The following is a 15683-nucleotide window of genomic DNA, read 5'->3' as shown; positions in this document are numbered from 1 at the left end:
GAATGGCTGGGGAGGGGGCGCTGCTGGCTCCGCCTTCGCCTCGTCAGCCTCCCTCACGAGGGCTGCCAGGTCCTGGCGGCTCCCTCAAGTAGGCTCGATGCCGGAAAAAATTAGCCCTGCCTGGCCCGATCCCCTGCTCCGCTGCAGAACGCATCTGCCCCGGAGCCGATCACCTCGGCAAAAATCACTGCTAGACTGTGAGCTATTCTTCACAGCCTTCCTGCATAACCTTTTTGGGGGTTATTTTACACCTCTCTTCTACTCTAATTTCCTGTTCAGTGTATATTATAGCATCTATTAGTCACAGAATGTAGAAAAGTATAAAACTCTACAGCTGGAGTACTCTAAGGATTGCAAATATCCAAAGAAAGGTTTGAGACCTTTGGGTGTAATGGGCTGTAAAAGTAAAAGCTGTGATTTACTGTTTCTTCCAGTTACTGAAACCTGATGGCTAGCCCACCTTCTGTGGAATTCAGTGATCTGCAGATGTTTATATATAATAAGAAGTTTGAGTAAATTGTGGTCATTTTCCTTTTCCTTTTAATGCATTGTACTTCCATGACATTGTGTAACCTTTTTTGCACAATGATTTTTGTGTCATTCAGTTCAAAGCCAAAAATACTACACAAAGATTTATTATTATTCTAAAAGCAAAACAGCTGAATTATTTCTGTTCTTTCAGGTTAAATCAGTCTAAAAATGAAAAATGTTAATATCTAAACATATAACTGTGCATGAACATGCAGTAATAGCATATATGATACACATACACATGGAGATCTTGAATACCTGTGTAGTTTATGTAAGAGAAAGAAACTCAAAAAAAATAGAAGAGATAAGTGCTTATTGAACCTAAAAGAAGAGATTTGGCATTATTTCAACAGAGAATGTCTGTCTTTTGGAATGTTTCTACATTCCACTACCTATATATATATATAGGTGTATATATATATATATATATACACATGTATATATATATATGTGTGTGTATGTATATATATGTATATATATATACATACATACATGAATACATTTATATATATAAAGTATATAAAACACCATAGGATAATGTGATTCTTAAGGGCAGCGTTTTCCTTCCCCACGTGTGGCTGGAAAACCCCCAGGCAAACGACTGATCAGCTTAATAACATCTAGGAATTAATTCCTAACATCTAGGAATTAATTCCAAAATATGCTATGAAGGAGAGGAATTGTTATGCTTAAGATATTTTCATGGAAAACAAACAAACAAACAAACAAACAAAATACCTAATGTGTAAAGTTGTTTTTTTTTGTTTTGTTTTGTTTTTTTATTGTGTAATTAAAATTCTGTCTTGAAGAATTCTTATTATCACAGTTCATCTTATTACAAAAAATAAAGGAAAGAACACTATTAGAAGGAGTAAGTTGAAACTGCCATGCATACTCTCCTCATATCTACCCCTTTTACGTTGTTAAATGCAATTTTCCAACACCATCTGGATGCAAATGTTAGCTTCAGTCGGAAGAATGGCTAGTTCTCTATATCTTGAGTCCTCCACTAGGACTCAATGATTTCTTCCTTGTGGCTAGCATGCTCACAACTTGCTAATTCTTCACTGGTTTTCAAATGCATCTTTCATCTGGATTTACTTTTTATGGTGCAATGATTAAAAACATAAAAATACTGTAAGAGAATTGGAAGTGAGATATAATTCTCTCTCTTCCCACATGGTGGCTTCATCACTTAATCTCCCTCTTCATAATCTTTATAAAACTTGACTCTTGTCAAGTTTTGTGCTAAGCCTCAAAGAAGAGTGAGTAGTCTGCCCTCCTACTACCTTACATATCTAATTGGTTATTGGACTGCAGATATGGCTTTGAATCATTCAGGCAGTATGGGATTCAGCCGTAACATCACTTAAGCAAATTCTTATCCACTAGCGTGGTCTACAAAAAGTTAATGAGAAAAGCATCAGATTTTCTCTCTTGTACTGTTTTTTGTTTGTTTGGTTGGTTGGTTGTTTTGTTTTGTTTTGTTTTCCTTTTTAAATATTCAATACAACTCAAAACTACTGTTCAGTCCCTGAATTCAGTGCCTCACCAAAAGCAAGGTCTAAGTAAATTTTTCAATTCAGACTTCAATACCAATACAATAAGGAAATTTTTCATAATACTCAAGTGCGTTAGCTATGAAATCGCTAGTTAGTTCTACCACAAAGCCTTTGACAGAACTTCAGGTGTATAATGTATTATACACCTATTATATATATAATATATATATACTATATGTATATATAATATATATAATATATATATTATATATATATTATATATATATATATACACATATAGTATAATATATATAATATATATATATTATATATATATTATATATATATATATATATATACATATAGTATATATATATATAGTATATATAATATATGTATAATGTATTATACACCCTAACAATAACATAAACAGCTCTGACTAAGACAAGTAACTGGCATGTTTGTATAAATGTATGTATGTATTTATGATTAAACCTAAAATTATTTAATAGACATAGTTCCCAGGTGCTGACTGACTTCCAGGAAAATAACTTATGTAAAGAATAACTTGGAACAGGAAGCCAAGGAGTCAAGCAACTGAGTACATAAATTAGGTTAGGCACAAGAAAAACTAAAAACTAAAAAAAAAAAAAAAAAAAAGGTGTTCAAAGGTGTTCAAAAAAGAAGGTGTTCAGCCTTCATGTGAAAGTTAACTAACCCAGAAGCTCACATACTGTCACAACAGTGGGATTATTTATTTATTTTATCTTTTGTAATTGAAGATGCTAGCAATTGTACAAATTTACTAAAAGCGTTGTGTCAATTTAACTTAATGAATGGCTATCTGAGGTGTTTGGTTTTTTTTAGGGGCTTAAGCTAAATTGAGACATATGCCTGTAGCATCATTTCAAATGACTCATTTGAAAACAAAGTTATCAATGACTATCTTAATTGTATGTTATCTGGAAAAGGCAGCTTTTTATTATTAAAATAATATGGAAAATCATAATTAGAAAAATGTACATGAAGTAGTTTAAAATTCACCAACAAAGATTATTAAGCTTAACAGGCAAATTAGTGTAAACTTGAAACTTATTTTTTCATTCTTTTCAGTACTATCATTTCCTTATATGGTAGCAAAAAGAATTCTTTGTTACTGTTTCTTTCATGTGGGAGGGAAGAGAAGGTTGGAGAAAAAGCACTTTTTTCATAACAGCATATAGCAAAGCATTTGCATATCCTGTAGCCATTCCGAAACAAGAAAGGTGTCTCAGATTTAGTTCATATAGCCAACCAATGCTGCCATGTCATGTAACACACAGGGAGTGATACATGAGAGTTAAAGAAATTGATCTCCAAATACAAGGATTGAGTGATTTAAGGGTCCAAATATAGGTCTACACATACAGTTAGCTAACACTATATATTTTTTTTTCTGTTCCAGAGATTACTGAAAAGGAGTCCTAACATTTGTCGATTCAGTTCTGCTCCTGAGCATCATCAAATTTCAAACATACAAGAAAAATTTTGTGGAGATCATCTCTGTTTTGAAGGACAACATCTGGACAGCCAGTAGGAGAGCTGAGGTAGTGGATATTTAAACCAAACTATTTGGGGAATATGTTTATGAGCGTTATTGCTTGCAGTTATTAGTTTATAAAAGTAAGATCAAACATAGAAGCTTTTGCCAGTAATTCATCTTGAACACCCTTGCCAATAGAACATAGATTAATAAAAAGAGAGATCCAGTTTTCTGGATGTTACTATTAGGTTTCTCACCGTGGTTTTGTAGAAGATACTGTCTTGAAAGTGTTCACCACCCCTTGTATATGTTTTAAAATAATCACTGTGGTATTCTTGGGACCTGAGCATGCTGAATAACTTCTTAAGATAGTTTATGACTCATTTTTAATAGTATTTGATCGATTCTGGAAAACTCTGGAAACAAGAATCAGACACTACGTCTAAATTGCACTTCTAACCTTCCAGGTATTTCAGTGTGGCTTGGTCTGGTTCTAGAATATGTTGGGTTTATTATAGGAGTCTGAATTAACAGGCAAGTTCTCATGAAAGTAAAATTAAAGATCAAGGCTAATGCAATTGGTTAAGCAGTAAACATTTGTTCCTAAATAATCTTAAGTGGCTTATGTAACTCAGTGCATGTTTTATTATTATATTCAAATGAATACAAATGTATACTAATGATAAAGTTGAAGGTAAAAAGTGGTCTGCTCATTAAAAGCCCATTGTGACACAAACTGGTGCAGTATAGCAGCTGTAAGTATGATTCTTTTGTATCTGATATTCATTTTCCAGATGAATGATGGATACTCAGTTTAAATTTATCATGAATACATCTGCAGATGGAAATAAGATGGAGTAAATGTCTGTGGTTGTCTATTAATGGGTGTGCTTCATCATATAATAGTTGAATGACTTATGATCATGTAGTTCAGTTTAATTAATTTTTGAATTGAGTCTTCATTCTCAACCTCAGACTATGTTTTATTAGTAGGTCAACATGAAGAGTCTGCTAAAGTGCAGTGTGTGGCTGTGCAAATATATTTGGAAGCACATAGTTCATTGCTGGATGTCAGACATTTTACCTGCCTACCTAACTAATTGAGAATCATAAGACTAGGAAGCCATAGTAATGAATGAGACAGTGTAGTCTGACCAGGCATAAGTGAATTAGAACTGATGAACTTGATATGAGTAGATTCACACTGTCATTTTAAATATAACACAGTTTAACTCATTTTCCTGCTCTTGAGAATTTATTGCAACCATTAAAAGTATAGGAAAGCATGGTGAATTTTAAATTGCTTTCTCTATACAAGCCTTATTATAGTAGAAGATTTATTGAAGGATAACCTTTCTATAAAAAAGTGGTGTTGCTCTAAGTTCATGTAAAATAGACATTCTGGCATCTAAGAGATGTCATTAATGTCCCTGAGGAGCAAGAGGTGTTAGAAGGAGAGAAGAGGGAAGAGTATTTCCAGAGTCATAAATGAAAACTCATTCTCTGTTCTTTTTCTGTCCAAAGAGAAGTAGAGATAAATTTAATACATAATTTTATTTGAGAATTTAACTTTCTGCAGATTTCTGTTTATCAAAATTGTAAGAATTCTGTAAGTCTTTCAAGTCTTTTGACAGTCCAACTTTGGCAAATACTTAAGGATCATTTCTCTTGATATTCTTTCTACAAAAATCTCTAATAACTGGTGACTGAGCCAACTTCTGGCCTGCCAGCCTTTGTGTATGATTTTACCTTCATGCTCTTTTACTCTGAGTCTTGTGTCTGTTTCTTAAAGCTATGTCATTTATTCACAGAAACACAGAATAGTTGAGGTTGGAAGGAACATCTGAAGATCATCTAGTCTAACCTTCCTGCCAAGCAGGATCGCCTAGAGCACATTGTGCAGAATGGCATCCAGGCAGGTTTTGAATATCTCCAGAGAAAGAGACTCCACAACCTCCCTGTTCCAGTGTTCTGTCAGTCTCACATTAAAGAAGTTTTTCCTCATATTCAGCTGGATCTTCCTGTGTTTCAGCATCTGCCCTTTGCTTCTATCAGTGGGCACCACCAAAGAGTCCAGCCCCATCATCTTGACATTCACCCTTAATATATCTGTATATATTGATAAGATTCCCTTCTCAGCCTTCTTCTCTCCAGGCTAAACAGGCCCAGCTCTCAGTCTTTGCTCATAAGAGAGATGCTCCAGTTCTCTAATCATCTTTGTAGCCCTCCATGGGACTCTATTTAGGAGCTCCATATCTCTCTTGTACTAGGGATCCCAGAACTGGACATGTTATCCAAATTTGGTCTCACCAGGGCTCAATAGAGTTGGAGGATGATCTTATTTGACCTGCTGGCAACCCTCTTCTTAATGCGCTCCAGGATGCCATTGGCCTTCTTGGCCACAAAGGCGCATTGCTGGCTCATGGTTAACTTGCTGTCTGCCAGGACTCCCAGATCCTTCTCCATAGAGCTGATTTCCTGCAGGTCAGCCCCCCAGCCCATACTGATTCATGGTGCTATTTCTCCCTAGGTGCAGGAACCATCTTAGCCCATTCATCTTAGCCCAGCTCTCCAGCCTGTCTCTCTGAATGGCAGCACAGTCTTCTGGTGTATCAGCCATTCCTCCCAGTTTTGTGTCATCAGCAAGCTTGCTGAGAGTGCACTCTGTCCCTTCATCCAGGTCATTGATGGGTGTTGAACAAGACTGGACCCAGTACTGTCTCCTGGGGGACACCTTTAGCTACAACCTTCTATCCAGACTCTGCTGCTCGGCCACTCTCACAACACTCTGAGTTCTGCCATCCAGCCAATTCTTAGTCCACCTCACTGCCCACTCATCTAACCCATACTTCCTGAGCTTATGTCTGAGAATGTTCTGGGAGACAGTGTCAAAAGCCTTGCTGATGTCAAGGTAGACAACATCCACTGCTCTCACCCCATCTACTCAGTCATTCCACCACAGAAGGCTATCAGGTTCGTTAAACATGATTTCCCCTTGGTGAATCCATGCTGACTACTCCTGCTCACTTTCTTTTCCTTCACATGCTTATAGGTGACACCCAGGATGAGCTGTTCCATCACCTTTCTAGGGATGGAAGTGAGTCTGACTGGCCTGTAGTTTCCTGGTTCCTCTTTCTTCCCCTTTTTGAAGACTGGAGGGACAGAGGCTTTCTTCCAGTCCTTGGGCATCTCCCTACTCCCTCAGTGTAATGGGGGAGAAAATTGAAAAGAAAAGTGCAAGAACTCATGGGCTGAGATAAGGACAGTTTAATAAGAAAAAAAAAAAAAAAAAAAAGATATGCAATATGATTGCTCACCACTAGTTGACTGATGATTTAGGTGCCCCCCTTAGCCAACTTCCCTGGTCTCATGGTTCAGCATGAACAATTCATAAGGTATGGAATACGCCTTTGGATATCTGACAGTTTGGGTCAACTGTCCTGATTCTGTCCCCTCACAGCTCCTTGTGCACCCCTAGCTTCCTTGTTTGCAGGGCAGCATAGGAATCTGAAAAACCCTTAACTTAGTGTAAGTACTGCTCAGTAACAACCAAAGCAGAAGTGTATTATCTGCATTATTTTGATCCTAAATCTAAAACACTGTGCCATATAAACTACTAGGAAAAAAATAACTCTATCCCAGTTGAAAACAGGACAAAAATAATCCAAGATTGCCCATGAAACACAAGTCATTCTGTATTTTGTTCCACTTCTATAAACAATTTTATGCCCAAGTGTGAGCTATTTATTTACTGGTGAAGACTATGCCCTTAACTGCCCCACACAGGGTTGGGACAATCCCAGACAAGAGTACAGACTGAGAGAAAAACTCTTTGAGAGCAGCACTGCAGAGAAGGACTTTGGGGTTCTGGTGGATGAAAGGCTCAACATGAGACAGCAATGTATGCTTGCAGCCCAGAAGGCCAGGTCTTACCTGGGCTGCATCAACAGAGATGTCACCAGCTGGTCAATGTAGGTGATTGTGCCCCTCTACTCTGCCCTGGTGAGGCCTCACTTGGAGTGCTGTATCCAGGTTTGGGGCCCCAGCACAAGAAAGATGTGGACCTGTTAGGGTCAGTCCAGACGAGGGTTACAAAGATGATCAGAGGGCTGGAGCACTTATCCTATGAAGAAAGGCTGAGGGAGATGGGGATGTTCAGTCTGTAGAAGAGAATCCTGCCTTTCAGTATTTAAAGGAGTCTTGTAAAAAGGATGGAGAAGGACTCTTTACTCGGGTAGATAATGTTAGAACAAGGGGGAGTGGTCTTAAACTAAAAGAGGACAGATTTAGATGATTATAAGTTAGGAGGAAATTCTTCACTCAGAGGGTGGTGAGGCCCTGGAACGGGTTGCACAGAGAAGTCGTGGATGCCCCATCCCTGGAGGTGTTCAAGGGTAGATGGGGCCTTTGCCAACCCGAGCTAGTGGGTGGCATCCCTGCCTGTGGCAGGGGGGGTTGAGTCAGATGATCTTTAATGTCCCTTCCAACCCAAGTCATTCAAAGATTCTCTATGATTCTACAGTGTTTTTTTTTTTGTTTGTTTTGGTTTTTCCTGTTTCTATTCTTTATTCTCTACAAATTTATCTGCAGTTGAATTTTCCAGGAGTAAAGATTACATGCACAACTATGTTAAATCAGAATAGCTGGTGCACGTCAAAGTTTGGTTCGCCATTTTAAGTTAATTACTCAGATAAATGTAGAACAACAGCAGCAAAGCTTGCATAAATAAAAGAAATCTCTCCAGTGCATATTTTTGAATAGGCTACGTCAGTCCTCTTATTATATCTATCTTTACCATGTGAACCTGGGCATAGTGATTATATTTATTAGATCTTTTTAGAACTGCTCTTTCAAGTTTTACTTTAAAAAAATGCTTCCATTAGTAAAAAACAGTTGCTAAAATGGACCATATATGTTTGTCATATATTGTTATTTAGACAATCTGAAATTCTGACAGTTATAATAGTGATGGACAGGAACAAAAGTATCAGTGATTTGCAAAAATACATCTCCACATTTTCTCCCAAATGCAAAGATTTCAGTAGATTAACATATTGAGTGAGTGGAAGGACTTCACATGAATTAGTCATTTCTATATGTGTGGAATTTAACAAACCTTAAATGGCTTGTGCTAGATAAAATAAAAACAGAAAAATGACCTTTATCTTTGCCACCACTGCAAATCATGTTGTTCCACTGTTCCAGTGATGCGTAGAGGTGGATATAACAAAGATGAGTACAATAGACTTTTCCATAGACTGAGTTTTCCAGGTCATTTAATTCTCTCTAGTGTCTTCAGAACCTTTCCAACAGAGCTAATGATAACAGATTGCCACATTATCCTGCTCATAGTGACCTGTTTGGGTAGACGCCAGAAATTCTAGTCACTCAAAACTATGGGTGAAGAAAAGTGTTTACTAATTCACTTCTAATGGTTACTGTAACGTATTCGGAGAAAATAAAATAATACATTGCATTATTGAGCACTTCATGTGCTAAGTAATGATTTTATTATTCTGAAAATTGATCCTTTGATTTGGATTGCTGCTATGCTATAACTTGTTCTAAAATTTCCTTGCAGAATCTGGCCTCCTGCCAATTCATGTTCCATAGGATTAGTTTCCCCAGTCTGACAAGTTTGTTTTTACAGCATATAGATAGTTAAAGATCCACACTAACTAAACATACTAACTTACTTCTCTTCTTGCTAAAAAAAGAACTAACTGTGACTCAGATGGTGATGAATATACCATTTCGCTGGGAGTTGTGATTGCTTCTGGAGTATATTAACTTAGAAAAGTGTGACTGAGAAAGTTTTTCTACTTATGCATATGGTCATGTTCAATCTTGGACACTGATGATTTTAGGTTTTGTCCAAGTTTTTTGTATCTGAATCTCCAACGTAATCTTCTGATAACCAGGAAACTTGGAATAACACCAATTTCCATTTATTATTTTTTTATTAAATATATAGAAATAATGGATCTTCCCATCAGCTACTTCAATATAAAGTGTTTCTCCATTCCAATCAGAACAAAATAATTTTGTGGAAAAATATCTTCTTGGTAGTTCTGCTTTTGAGATACTTTGGTCTTGAATATTACTCCTACCTACTTTTGAAGAGTTAGAGGGATCTAAAATTTTAAAAGTTAATTTATTCATACAGATTCCTAAACCTGGATTTTTTTAAATATATATATATATATATATATCATATGTATATGTATAGCATATGTATTTTTCAAGTACATATATGTGAATAAATATATACATGAAATATTCAAGTATTATATATATATCTAAACTGCATTTTATCTATTTCCTATAGAAATGCTATGTACATCATACTCATTCCATATCAATGCAAATTTCATGTTAAAAGAATTACCAAAGCTTACTATGCACCAATGATTCATTTCAACTTTCAATTTATACCTTTTTGTTTCCTAACTTAGGACTGATATTGAAACTTGTGTTGAGCATGTAAGCCAGTTGCAGAACCACTTTATCAGCAGTTTCAAGGGGTGAAATAATTCCTACTGCTTTGACAAGATGAGAACTAAAGCTCAGTATTATTTTTTTATCGTTATACTAATAATTAGCATTTATTGGTTATAGCAGGAGTATTTTTTCTATTTAAAGTCCTTAGAATGAAATCTATTTTCATCATTTTAATAACATATGCAGTGGGATTTCTAAAGAATTTATGTAATTAATTCTTTCAAATTCATATGCATATTGTTATTGCTTTAACATTTGATACTGATAGAACTGAGTTGCAAAATATTTAATGACATTTTGCAAATAATATCTTATTAAGTTTGTCATTACCACCTGACACAAGCAATTTTAGAAATCAACAGTCTTGTTAGTTAATACTAATGAATGTGGCAGTCACACGTCATTGTCTCTTACCTTGGTTTTCGTGTCTTCTTTTTAGAGGGGAGAGGAGGAGGAGGGGGCTTCTTGCTGTTATAGGCTTCAGTATTATTGATTGTACAACTGTAAAATCACTTGTTACTGACATGTCTGGATTTTGTATCACATAAAAGAAAGTAGGTAACTGCCAAGAAAAAAATAAGTGGCTACATATAGAAACAAAGTTCATAGATTCATAGTGTTCACATTAAAACCTACCTGTGCTGACATGACAAACTCAGCTCTGCCTCCTCATGACCTCCCTGTAGGCACTGGGGGTTCTGTTAGGATCATTCAAGCTGTCTCTGCTTGAGGCTGAGCAAGTCCAGCTCCTCTTGCTTCACAACAAAAGTGCTCCAGGCCCCATAGTCTTGGTGGCCCCTCTCCAGTTGGTTACCATCTTTTTTTTTTTTTTTTTTTTTACCCCACTGTTCTACATACAGAAATTCTCAGAGAAGTGTGAAATAAGACTTTCTTTAACTTCATTAGACAACATTCAGAAACATGTTTGATCTTTTATTCTGATTTGAGGCCAATTTTTATTTAATTTAAAGTAGCATGAGTCAGACTCTCATTGATTAACAAAAATAGAATTTGGCCTTCAGATAAAAACATCCAAAGGGTGCATCCAGTTTCTTAAAAGTCAAGATCTTGTATAACTCCTACTGTCTCTCTCTCTCTTTTTTTTTTTTTTTTTTTTTTTTTTTTACATTCAGAAAAATCAGAATGAGATAAAGAGGGAAAATAAGAAACATAATAATCTAATTTGATTTTTTAGGCATTTTCTTTACTCGTGTCTTTTGGTGATACTTGCACAGCTGCAATTTCCCATAAACGTCAGATTCTCTATTTAAAGGGAATAAGCAAAAAGAAAGAACAACTTTTAACTGATGTGAAAGTCATCCCTGTATAGTTGTTCTAAAATGAGTGGGAACCATACCAGATCTTGCTATGAAATAAAATATCTGAATGGGTCTGTTTCACTAATGTTGGTAAACACTCATGCACATCCCTACTTTTCCAAGAGTCCAGCCTTGCCCTCAGACCAAGATATGGCAGTCATTAGTGTAGCGACTTTAAAGACAATGTACATCCTTAAGAAACTATTATAATTTAGCATTGTATGAGGGACTGAGTAAAATAAAATATTAGTTTTACATGTAACTGTTTTTCTTTGATATACTTAAGTATAGGCATGATTTATTTTTATCCCTTTTGTCCCTTACTAGATCTAATTATTAGTGAGTAATTTTTTATTTTTTTAGGCCTTGACTTTACCTCATGTTTGTTGCATGTGGTGATGTTCTGCTTCTCTGCTTTTAGATACTAAAAGACATCTAAGTGTGGGTTGCTCACTGCTGCTTCTTCTAGAGGCAAGAGAGAAAATGAAAATGCAGGACAAAATTAAGTCCTCTCAATATAAAGTCCTAAGAAATAGAAATACGTAGGCAATTTGTCTTGGGTTTATTTCTATTAGCTTGAAAGGGAGCTCAGTGTTTCTACATCAGACACAGGAGTCACAGTCAATGAATATTGTGCATAAGTGAATATGGCACTCATTTTGATAATTTGTTAAAACTAAAGCTTTTAAAACTAAAGCTTTTTAAAACATGGACTTTGCTGTAAAGAAAGAAAAAAAAAAAGGTACGTAGACTGTATCTGTTATTTAGCATCTGCAGGTTTTAGGTCACCATTTGTTGGAGCAGAATAGAATAGAAATACCATACTTTTTCAATGATTCTTTTCTTTTACTCCAAAATCTTTTCAAAATAATTAGTAATTTAAGAACAAACAAGTAGATGAATTATCACACAGAATAATCTAACATAATTAACATAATTAATTAAGCATTAACATCTGGATAGACAATTAGAACCATTATGACCATGGTGTTTTAATATTAGTGGTGAAAGAAATCACCAGATATATTTACTAAATAATAAAATGTGGAAGGAATCACATGTGTTGAAGAATAATTTTGATAGAATCATACCCACTGGGCTGAGTATATTCTGGATTTCAAGAAAGTTTTGTGTGTCAGTAGAGACACACCATAGAGAAAGAAGTATTCTTGAATTCTGAAAATCAAGGCTTTTGATAGAGATTCACTCCCCATTTTTGCCAGACTGTCAAGGCCACTGTCCTTCAAGAAAACCCTTCCGTGGATGAAAAAGGAGAAAAAGAAAAAAAAAAAAAAAAAGTCATTTTAACTTTTTTAATATGTTAAACACATTAAAATGCAAGGAAACCTGTACAGAATTTATACTTTAATTATTTATGAGCACTAGGCAGTACAAAAATAAATTTAGGTAAACCACTGTTTCTAATAAGTAAAATACAGCAACTAAACGCCTTAATAATAATCCTAGTTAGCACTTGAGATGTTTCTTGCAGCAAAATTCAATTTCCAAAATTAGATTCAGAAAGTCCTTCACCCCAGATTAGTTTTTTAATTTAATTTAATTTTTTTTTATTTTTTTTAAGCCTTGATTTGTGCAAATGTATAGTTTCAAGAGACATAACTATAAATAGAAGGGGAACAGAATGGCATTGCAAGTGTCAGCAGTTCCTTGGAAAAACTCACTTCAAATTGATACATGTAGACAGAAAACTTTGCTTAGTTTTCTCTAATGAGTGTGAGCTAAATAGTTGCTTTATTTCTTCAAAGGGAAAGAAATCTGCTTTTTATTTTCAACTTTCTACATCTCAATTTCCATATATAAACTGAATGTATCTTCAATAGCACAATTGCCTGGACTCTGCAGTGTGGGAAAATACATTTTTATTCCCCAGATTTCTTTATCTACTTCATGGTAGAGATAACATCCTTTATTTATTATTATTATTATCTTATTATTATTATTATTTTTTAAGGAGTATAGCACATTCTTCTTTAGGCAAATCTTCATTTTTGCTGATAGTAATTAATTCTGGAGCATCTCATAAAGATAAAATTGGCTACATAAATTTCAATAAATGGTCTCTGAACTCAGTTTCAAGACTACCCTCTGAGAACTTCACTTCTGTCTGCACTCTTGATGTCTCTGCACTAGTTCCAACCCTAAAGAAATTGTGTAACTCTTTCTATCAAAGATCATGTATAAAATCAGTAATAGCTGTTCTTTTTATATTAAGTATGTTTTTGATAATTAACATGTGCAGTTTTCTATATATATTGATATGTAAATCTTAGTTAATTATTTTTGTAAAGCAAATTTTCAGATGGAATCCTCTCCTACTATTCATAGATTAGGAAAAAGATATGACTTTATTGCCTTCTTGAGGTTAAAAGTGAAAGACATTTTTGGTAGACAACATTCAGCACTATTTGTTTGGTTGCATTTGCGAGGCACTGAAAGTTGTTTTCACCCAAGGTAGGAACTGCTTAGTTCCTACCTTGGTGAAATGTGATTCATAGTATTTAGTAAGCTAAATGCAACAAGTCATAAAGTAATATAAAAATGCATTTAAAAACAATAACAACAACAAAAACCTTCCTTTACTCTGTAGGTCACAGACAAAAGAAATTGCCTGGGTGGAGAAATTGAATTTAGTCCTTTGATCAGGACAATAATCTATGTATAGAAACTGTGGAGGTACAGTGTCTGATCTCTGTCATTCAGGGAGACAGAAACTCGTTTCCACTGGCTTCTGTAGGTTGAGGTCCCAGGTAGTCTATTTGGTCATATGAAAATATGAAAATCAGTTTGCTGTGTCCCTTGCGTAATACAGTTCATTGGAAACACAGTTACCCCTGAAAAGGAACTCAAGAGATTGAAAGTAATATAGGAAGGTATCGCTATACTTTCCTCATTACATTCTGACTATTACAAGCCACAATATTTCACTTTCCTACTATTTCCTTCTCTTTCATTTGATAAATCAACTGCACTTACTATCCTGGCTCTATGTGATAAAATGCATGTGTACAGTCTTACATGCTAGGTTTTAGATTATTTGTTTAACAGAATCTCTGATCTGAATTGTTGGAATAAAAGAAGGAAACGTAGATCAACAGGCAAAATATTTAAAAATTCTGAAACACTAGTTTTTGTACTATGACAGATCTTGAAAATAGAAAGTCTATAGAACAAATAGCTAAAAACCTGGTTCAAATTCCACTGTAGTTAAGAGCAAAGCTTCTGGCAGTGACAATGGTTGGATCAGCCTATACAATTTAAATAAATTTACATCATACCATCTGTCTAGGAAGTGGAGCCCTATAAAATTTTATCTAACTATCAAAGATGAAGTATCTACTGATAACTACAGGGAATTTGGAGTGAGCATATTAACTCTGACCAGAAAAGCACAAATTAATTCAAACTTAATAAAAGAGGAACTAAGTGAAGATATGGATTCACAGAGAGCCAGAAAGCATGAGATAGCATGAAGCTAGATCTTAAAGGTGCAGTATATCCTTTATTGTATTTCTGTATCAGGAAGACTACAAAAACAAGGAAGCAAACAAGCAAGCAAACAAACAAAACACTCATTAAAGCTCTACAGTGACTAATCAGTTTGGAAACTAAAATACATCCTAGCAATTAGAAGTGGAATAGGAAAGACAAGGTGTCAGAAAACCCTGCAAAGAAGAGCATCTGATTAAAACAATCTAAGCAGATAAATGAACAGTTCATTCTCTGAAGACAAACCTAAAAGAGCTCTTAGAAAAACTGACAACATCATGACCCAGTATGAAAACTATATAAAGAATGTGAAAAAAATGGACAGCAATGCCAGTCAAATAATCTCGCAAACCATTTAGCAAATAAAAGACACACACTACAAACTTGTAACTCCCTAGAACAGTGTGGGAACTAGAACACAAAAAAAAAATAAATAGAAACAAAAGAACAAATAACACACACACACACACACACATATATAAATATATATTTTTTCCACAAAATTGGATCAACACAAAAACAAACAAACAAAAAAGCCTCATGAGACAGAAGTTGTAGGTGAAAATCTCCAAGGGACCACCATCGTCTATGTGTCTGTTTTTAACACTTATGTAATATCCATCACATAGGTGGTAATATAACTGCTGACTAAATAGACATGTAGGAACATAATAGGAAACAGAAGGTATTCTGTGAGAATTAGATTATTAGGAATGAAGCTTGAATTTCCCCCTCTGCTTTTGCTTTTCCTAGGGAATATATAATTGAGCAGCAGCAAAATGAGAAATTTTGAACATTGGT

The 15683-nt window shown here is 35.0% G+C and overlaps 1 protein-coding gene across 2 annotated transcripts in view; it reads left to right on the top strand.

Annotated features, from left to right (window-relative positions):
• The window catches only part of CNTN5 (contactin 5), a 692218-nt gene that overhangs the window by 189868 nt on the left and 486667 nt on the right, over positions 1–15683 (top strand). Inside the window, exon 2 of one of the 2 annotated variants that reach the window (XM_032205142.1) lies at positions 3478–3619. The gene's annotated coding sequence lies outside the window, so the exon portion shown is untranslated. Of the gene's footprint in view, positions 1–3477; positions 3623–15683 lie in introns of both variants that reach the window. The other variant, XM_032205150.1, reaches the window with a different exon arrangement.

The sequence above is a fragment of the Aythya fuligula genome, chromosome 1, assembly GCF_009819795.1.
Source record: "Aythya fuligula isolate bAytFul2 chromosome 1, bAytFul2.pri, whole genome shotgun sequence".
In the NCBI taxonomy this organism is placed as follows: Eukaryota; Metazoa; Chordata; class Aves; order Anseriformes; family Anatidae; genus Aythya; species Aythya fuligula.
The sequence above is the reverse complement of the archived record's forward strand: the minus strand, read 5'-3'. Positions and strand labels throughout refer to the sequence as shown.